Source organism: Neomonachus schauinslandi, chromosome 4 (genome assembly GCF_002201575.2).
Source record: "Neomonachus schauinslandi chromosome 4, ASM220157v2, whole genome shotgun sequence".
NCBI lineage: Eukaryota > Metazoa > Chordata > Mammalia > Carnivora > Phocidae > Neomonachus > Neomonachus schauinslandi.
This window is the reverse complement of record NC_058406.1, coordinates 83,250,916-83,260,111: the sequence shown is the minus strand read 5'-3', so window position 1 is coordinate 83,260,111 and position 9,196 is coordinate 83,250,916.

Sequence of the window (9,196 nt, the reverse complement as noted above, 5' to 3'; positions counted from 1 at the left end):
AAAAGGGTTTTGGGTTGTGTTTCTGGAATCTGATCCTGTTGACAACAGAGTAAGAACTTGCACCTGTATTTCCCCTCAGTCTTACTTGAATTCTTCCTAGATTTTTCCTCAGCCTTGGAGCCTCCTGTAAATCCAAAGCAGTGTTCTTTAAACCATGTTAATGTGGACCACCTAAACAAGGATCACTCATTTGGGGCCCTTTTTAAAATACAGTTAACTTTTGGGGTGCCTGGATGGCTCAGTTGGTTGAGTATCCGACTCTTGGTTTCGGCTCAGGTCATGATCTTGCGATCGTGGGATCGGCCCCGCATTTGGTTCTGTGCGGAGTCAGCTTCAGATTCTCTCTCCCTCTCCCTCCCACTCACCCTCTCTCTCAAATAAATAAATAAATAAAATCCTAAACAAAAACATTTTGGGGCTCCTGGATGGCTCAATCAGTTAAGCATCTTCCTTTGGCTCAGGTCATCATCCCAGGGTCCTGGGATCGAGCCCCCACATTGGGCTCCCTGCTTGGCAAGGAGCCTGCTTCTCTCTCTCCCTTTGCCGCTCCCCCTGCTTGTTCTCTCTCTCTCTCATAAATTTTAAAAAATCAAATAAACCTTTAAAAAAATACAGTTAACTTTTGAACAACAGGGGTGGGGGTGGGGTTAGGGACACTGGCTTCCTCCTATGCAGTTGAGGATCCATGTGTAACTTTGATTCCCCCAAAACTTGACTACTAATTAGCCTACTGTTGACCAGAAGCCTTACTGATAACAGAAATAGTCAATTAACAAATACTTTGTATGTTATATGTATTATATACTATATTCTTACTAATAAAGTAAGCTAGAGAAAAAAAATGGTATTAAGAAAGTAATAAGGAGAGGGACACAAACCATAAGAGACTCTTAATCTCAGGAAACAGAGGGCTGCTGGAGTGGAGGGAGGTGGGAGGGATGGGGTGGTTGGGTGATGGACATTGGGGAGGGTATGTGCTATGGTGAGCGCTGTGAATTGTGTAAGACTGGTGAATCACAGACCTGTACCCCTGAAACAAATAATACATTATATATTAATTTAAAAAAAGAAAGAAGGAAAACAAAATACATTTACAGTCCTGTATTTATTGAAAAATATATGAGTATTGGGGTGCCTGGGTGGCTCAGTCGTTAAGTGTCTGCCTTCGGCTCAGGTCATGATCCCAGAGTCCTGGGATCGAGCCCCACATCGGGCTCCCTGCTCCGCAGGAAGCCTGCTTCTCCCTCTCCCACTCCCCCTGTTTGTGTTCCCTCTCTCACTGTCTCTCTCTGTCAAATAAAAAAAGAACAATATCTAAGTGGACCCGTGCAGTTCAAACCTGAGTTGTTCAAGAGTCAGCTATATACAGTTTCCTGGGTCCCTCCCAGAATTACCCAGTCAGAATCTCCAGGGCAGAGGGGTGGACTGGGAGTTTGCATTTTATGTCTCCCTGAAGATGCTTATGTTCACAAAAGTTTGAGAATCACTAAGATTATAGAGAAATATCATCGGCTGAGACTGCAGCAGTCTGGGCCTGGGTGGTTTGAAAATAGGAGAACTGAAATCAGGATTAAAATAGAGCAGCCTCCAACCAATCCTTTCTTAGTCAGGAAACTGCAATCTTTCAGGAATGCAGTTTAAAAATTATCTTCAATGGCCTTTATAATTTATTTCAATGTATGATTCCAGATACATAACGTAGAAAATAGGAAAAGACTGAAACAGCAGTATATATACATACTACCCTATTTCCCATTGATATATTACCTTCTAGTTTTTCTCTTTCTTTTCTTCCTTTCTTTCCTTCTTTAAAGAAACCTGCCTTTTCCTAATGTAAGGATGACTTAGAAATGAGCTTCTTGGTCAGAAGCAATATTGTGTCAAACTTCCATTAGTATAAGCATAGTTACATATGCAGAAGCATTGTGCTCAGGGAAGGCAAATCCACACCCTGAATAAGTTCTTTCCAGTGAGGACAAATTGCTGCCTCCATTGTGATCAACCTGCCAGGAGGTGGTTTTTTGGTCTTTCTTGGGGAAAGGTGCTGTATAGAGGGCTCAGTGTCAGTTTCTGTTATAGGCAGGTTAGTGACTCAGCAGTGAGAACAGCCAGCCCAGCCTTGGCGAGTAAAGTTCATGTTGTCAGGCCCACACATAACCTCATCCCCACCATTGTGGCTGCTGAGCAAGCACTAAGGTAACTGCCAAAAAAGGCTGACTGTCATACACAGACCAGTTCATTTTGTCCGCCTGGTTATTGAAAGTCTTCTCTCTGTGGATGCTCTCTTGTCTCATACTCACATGGGGCACCATTTTTTTTTCACACCTTATGCTCATTCTGAAAGTCTCATCCACATGCCTCAGTTCCCCTATCTTCTTCGTTACCATCTGCCAAATCTTTGTTTTCTGAGTTCCCAACATTTCAGCCAAACTGCCAATCACTGTCAGAGTGGACAACCAAATGTACTGCTCCAAGTTCTGTGCCCTGGGAGGAACTCACATCAATACTGTCTCGCTGGACCATTCCAGAATGGGATTGAAATGCTGCTTCAAGGTGATGCCAACACATTGTGCAAAACTATCTGTAAACGAGGCCTTAGCTTTTTCTTCCTCAGGGAACTGCCGCCTCCGTCCCCGCAAGGTCATAGGCTGGTAAAGAGGCAGTGACGTAGCAGGAGTAGGGTGTGCGGGAGACGGAACCACCTCTCGTGCAACGAGCTTCTATTTTTAGGAGCTAACCTCACTCTGCATCTGATCTCACTTATGCCGTCTCCACTTGATGTTGGATTGCTGATGCCTTCAACCAACTTTGTATCTTGGTGGGTCAGAAAACATCCAGTTCTTCATGGGAAGCTTAGGTTACGCGGTTTCCAAATGTCCCAGATCAGAAATTCAGTCTCTACTAGGGTCCAGTAGCAAACCAAGAGCGGTTTCTGAAAAAATATTTATCTATTCCAAAACCCTAACTGGGGCCGGTGTTTCTGCTAAGATGACTTTTGTAGGCAGCCTCTAAAATGGCCTCCAATGATCCCCGCCTCCTGCTTTCCATGCCCTTGAGTCATCCTGGCCCCTTCAGTATCAGCTGGACTAGTGGCTTGCTTCTCATTAATAGAATATGGGATGGGATAGCACTTCTGGGATTAGGTTATAAAGACACTGGCTTCCATTTGGGGGGCTTTCCCCTGCTTTCTCTCCCTCGCTTCCTCTCTCTCTCCACTTACACGGAGAAAACAAGCTGCCTTGTTGTGAGAAGTCCTGTGGGAAGGCCCATGTGGCATGGCAAGGAACTGAAGCCCTGTTTGAAGCCTGCCAACAATCATGAGTGAGGTTGAAAGTGGATCCTTAACTCCATTCGAGTCTTGAGATGACTTGTAGCTCCACCCAGTGGCTTGGTTTGACTGCAAACTCATGAGATACCATGAGCCAGAACCACCCAGCTAAGCTGGTCCTATATTCCTGACAAACAAAAATTATGAAATAATGTTTCTTGTTTTAAGCTGCTAAGTTTTGAAACAATCTGTGATGCAGCAACAGATAAGTATAATGATTATCTGCGGACTTACGGATGTTTTATACAATATTGCTTCTCATCAGGGAACTTACTTCTCAGCTAAAAAGAGTATACCGATAAGGTCATTCCCATCGAGTGTGCTGGTCTTGCCAGGTAGGACATCCCTCAGAAGCAGTAGAGCTGAAGATCCAGTTACAGTGCCAGTTAGGAAACAATACTCTGAAAGGTTCAAGCACTATCCTATAGGATGTGGGCTATTCTTGGGACCAGAGCCTGATACAGGGCACTCTTCCTTCCACAGCCAGGATACGTGGACCACAGGGTAGCAGTGAGTGGCTCCTCCACTCTACTACAGTTCACCACAATCTCCTAAATTTTGTTTCCCATCCCGGAAACTCAGATTGTTGCTGGATTAGAGGTTTTAATCCCCCCAAGGAGAAATGCTTCTACCAGATGTCACAACAATGGCGCCAAAGAATTGGAAGATGAGACTTCCATGCCACGGAAATAACAAAGGAGGGATCATTGCTTTTGCTGGGGCAATTGATCCCAATTACTAAGGGTAAACTGAGTGGCCATTCTAACCCTGGACACAGACAAGGGCTATGTCAGAAGCCCAAGAGCTTCTTTGAGGCACTCAGTATTCTCAAATCCAGTAGTAGTAAAAGCTAAGGCAAAACTACAGCAATACATGAGACAGACCACAAAGGTTTAGACCCTTTGGGAAGGAGGGTTTGGATGACCTCCCCCAGGAAAACAGCCCCGACTGGCTGCAGTGACCGTTGAGGGTAAAGGGAACAGTGTGTAACAGACATGAGCACACAGGACTGTAGCAGTTACGAAAATGTTCTTCCTTATTTGTCATGTATATATTGACATACATTTACTTACTCTTCCCCTCCCCCTCATCATCCCTCTTTAGTTTGAATAAGGACTCTTCTTGGTGAGTAACTTCACAATTTATATGTTAGAGAATCAGATGGGATTCAATAAAATAGAAAATAACATCACTCAGAGATGGTTATGCTGACTGCTGGAACTTCGGGCCTCTCTTTTGAGGAAGAAGATGGAAAAAACTTTGTAAAAGGGATGGGTTGTATCTTGCTAGGCAAAAGCAAAAAGACGTCAATGTTGTTGTAAGACAGAAACACGTAAATGGATAATGAATAACCAACACCATAGATCTTGCTATTTACAGTCTCTCAGCTCCTAGCACACCTTTCAAAACTCTGTCCAACTCTGTTTTCACATGTAAATTATAATTTCCAGACTCCTATGCCCGCTGGCTTCTGAGTAGGTTCTGCAAAAGGGAAACCTGGGTGGAGTGTGGAAGACAAACGAGAGAAAAAAACTCTTCCTTCTAGTTTCTCTCAGGATCGCTCCAGCAACAGCGGCAGCAAACCATGGCCCCCAGCCTCTTTCAGCTGGCCCTGCCCCATACTCTGCAGTGCCTCCTTGGCAGTAGGAATATTAGCCCCACTGTGCTCCCTCACCTGCGGGGCCAGGCCGCAGGCACCTTCTGGGAGCATCCCTCTCCCTTGAGAGTCTGAGTACCAGCTGCAATGCTCCTGCCATCTCATCACCAGCTAAAATGTACCCCTTCTTAAGAGATCTGATCGTCAGCCCCAAGAGAACACCTCCTTCAAACTCATAGGCGCTGGTGACACCAGGTGCATTAGTCAGGGTTCTCCAGAGAAGGAGAACTGGTACACTTTATGCACACACATACAAGTGGGGGGAGGGAGAGAGAGAGAGATCTAACAGAGGCTGAGAAGTCCCACAATCTGCCATCTGCAGCCTGGGGACCCAGGAAAGCCAGGGTGTAGTTCAAAGGCCTGAGAGCTAAAGAGCCAATGGTGTACATTCCAGTCTGGGTGAGAAGACCTAAGAACTAAGAGCACTAAGGGCAGGAGAAGATTGATGTCCTGGGTCCAACAGGTAGAGAGGGAATTCAACCTTCCTTTGCCTTGTTGTTCCATTCAGGTCTTTAGTGGGTTAGACAAGGCCCACCACATTGGGAAGGACCCTCTGCTTTACTCATTCACTAATTCAGAGGCTAATCTCTTCTGGAAATACCCTCACAGATATAGAGAGAAATACTCTTTTACCAGTTACCTGGGCATCAAAATTTCTCATCATAAGTTTCAATAGTTACAGCAAAGAATCTCATTTTGTTTTATAAATATGGCCATTTTCAAATAAAACTACTCCATCATTCTCAAATGTGTCCGCCGGACTCTAAATGCTATAGCTATTTGATATCCACTATCTCCATTAAAAGAAATACATTCCAATTCCCTCATAATTTTATATTTTTATGCTTAAAAGTTCACCTTGTCCTATTTCTCTGCAATAAAAATATGCATATTAATTTGCATTGCTTTAAAACATTCAGTAAACACAAGACTCTTAAAAGCGTTTTAAATTTCTCCTGGCTTGATTAATTACAATTAGTATTACTACAGAGTTGAGCATTACAAATGTGTTTTCAAGTATTAAATATAAAAGTAAAATTTTATGGATGTAGATCTCTTAATGACATTGATGCTGGGTTTTGTTTTGTTTTGTTTTATTTTAAGATTTATTTAGGGCCTCCTGGGTGGCTCAGTCGGTTAAGCATCTGCCTTCAGCTCAGGTCATGATCCTGGGGTCCTGAGATCGAGTCCCATGTCAGGCTCCCTGATCAGCGGAGAGAGCCTGCTTCTCCCTCTCCCCCTCCCCCCCGCTTGTGCGCTTCTCTCTCTCACTCTCTCAAATATATCAATAAAGTAAAAACAAATAAATAAAAAATAAAGATTTATTTATTTGAGAGAAAAAGAGAGAGAGAGAGGAGGGAGGGGCAGAGAGAGAGGGAAAGAGAATCCCAAGCAGGCTTGGCACTCAGCGCAGAGCCCCGACTCAGGGCTCAATCTCACCACCCTGAGATCATGAACTGAGTCTAAACCAAGAGTCGGACGCTCAACTGACTGAGCCACTCAGGCTCCCCAATCCTGGTTTTGTTGTTTTTTGTTTTTTAAAGAAAGCTCTATGTCCAACTTGAGGCTTGAACTCACAACCTCGAGATCAAGAGTCACATGCTGTACTGACTGAGCCAGCCAGGTACCCCAGATTGATGCTCTTTTTATTTTATTTTATTTTAAGATTTTATTTATTTATTTGACAGAGAGAGACACAGCGAGAGAGGGAACACAAGCAGGGGAGTGGGAGAGGAAGAAGCAGGCTTCCCGCCAAGCAGGGAGCCCCATGTGGGGCTTGATCCCAGGACCTGACCTGAGCTGAAGGCAGACGCCTAATGACTGAGCCACCCAGGTGCCCCTGATGCTCTTTTTAAAAAAATGAGATCATGTATCTATGGTACTGAGATGAGGCAGAGCTCACTGGAAATCAATTGCAAAACAGGTTATTGAGCAAGTGTGGGGCTTAAAATATATATATTAATAATTATGTGCATATTTACAGAATTTTAAAAATATATAGATGCTAAAACATACTCCATTTGGTAGGAATGAATAGAAAGCAAAGAAGTAACTGATAACTCCTACTAAGCAATAAACTCCCAAAGTTTAAAAAAAAAAACCAAAACGGATTTAAACTTTCTAGTAGCCTTTGGCAAAGCTAATGAAAACATTTCTCCCAATAATCAGAAAAATGTTTTATTTAAAGATGTAAGGTTGGGGCGCCTGGGTGGCTCAGTTGGTTGGGCAACTGCCTTCGGCTCAGGTCATGATCCTGGAGTCCCTGGATCGAGTCCCGCATCGGGCTCCCTGCTCGGCAGGGAGTCTGCTTCTCCCTCTGACCCTCTCCCCCTCTCATGGGATTTCTCTCTCTCATTCTCTCTCTCTCAAATAAATAAAATCTTAAAAAAGAAATAAAGATGTAAGGTTGATGTGTAGAAAGTAAACACTGATGCTTTCACCTCCTTACTTAAAATCATGCATATATATTTTATAAGATGCAAGTTTATATCTTAGTTTGAGTAGGGTTTTTGGGGACTAATATTTCAAATTGTCCCTTTATTTGGTGCCTTGGAGATTTTCTTATACTCTGGGGAATGCACCGTTGTAAAAATAGGATGGATAAAAAATACACTTTTCTTTTGTAAAGAGGAAAAATGGCAGTTGTGAGAAAGAAGCTAAAAAGGAGAACCTACAAAGTTCTACCTTGACAGCAGGCAACTCAGTTTTAGGAGGAAGTACATATTTTAGCAGAGAAATTTAGAAACAATTCTCTAAAAACTGTCATCTGCAAACTTGAATTTCATGGGAAGGCACTGTGAAACTCAAGTGGTTATAAACACACCCATCTGAAGGCTACTGGTTTAAAGAATATTCTTAACGACCATTGTGCATATAGCATCAAATCAACAGAATTACTTGTATGAAGAGGTCTTAAAAAACGGAAGAAAGAAATATCTGAAAGAGACTTTTAGACATAGAAGTAGAAACAGAAATACAACTTCCAACTCAAGGACAACAGTCTGTCTTCCTCAACATTATTGCCAGCCCTGCCTAGCACAATGACTAGCACATTGTAGGAGCTTAATGGATAGTGAATGATAGCATATAAGCAAAGTAAATCTAAAAAGAGCAGGAAGGGGGCACCTGGCTGGCTCATTGGGAAGAGCATGTTGACTCTTGATCTTGGGGTCGTGAGTTCAAGCCCCATGTTGGGTGTAGAGAGAACTAAAAACATAAACTTTAAATAAAAAACTAAATAGGGCGCATGGGTGGCTCAGTTGGTTAAGCGACTGCCTTCGGCTCAGGTCATGATCCTGGAGTCCCGGGATCAAGTCCCGCATCGGGCTCTCTGCTCGGCAGGGAGCCTGCTTCTCCCTCTGACCCTCCCCCCTCTCATGTGCTCTCTCTCTCTCTCTCTCATTCTCTGTCTCAAATAAATAAATAAAATCTTTAAAAATAAATAAATAAATAAAAATAAAAAAATAAAGCAGAAAGGCATTAAGACAACAGAAATCAAATTATAAAGGCAGTGTAATTGGCAAAAACAAAACTCTAACAGACTTAGTAAAGAAAATGCACAGTCATAGCATTATTAAGATTATAAAAGAAAAAAAATAAAACCAACAATAAGAGGGCGAAAAAACAGAGAAATACAATTTTATTTGGGAAAAATAGAAATTTAAATCACTTCTAGGACTTCGCAAAAATTCCTTTGCAGTTGTCCCACCTTCATTTTACCTGAGATGAGGCTCAACAATAGTGACACACCAAAGCCAAGATTAATCATAAAGTCGTCATGTACACAGATAACCTTAAATCTCTCATTACAAAATTCCCAATTTCATTTTTTTTTAAGATTTTATTTATTTATTGGAGAGACAGAGAGCGAGCGCACGCACAAGAGAAAGCAACAGCAGAGCAGAGGGGCAGAGGGAGAGGGAGAAGCAGACTCCCCACTGAGCAGGAAACCCCACATGGGGCTCGATCCCAGGACCCCGGGATCATGACCTGAGCCGAAGGCAGTCGCTTAACTGACTGAGCCTCCCAGGCGCCTCCAAAATTCCCAATTTCTGTGTTCCAGCCTACCTATTTAACACTGCCACACACCCTGCCAGAAGCAGCAAGGATCATGTTACCCTAAAGACCCATCAAATTTATCACAATCCCTCCAAAAACTTTGTTATACAGATGAGCTTATAAAATTTATCTCCTTCATCTGAACATAAATA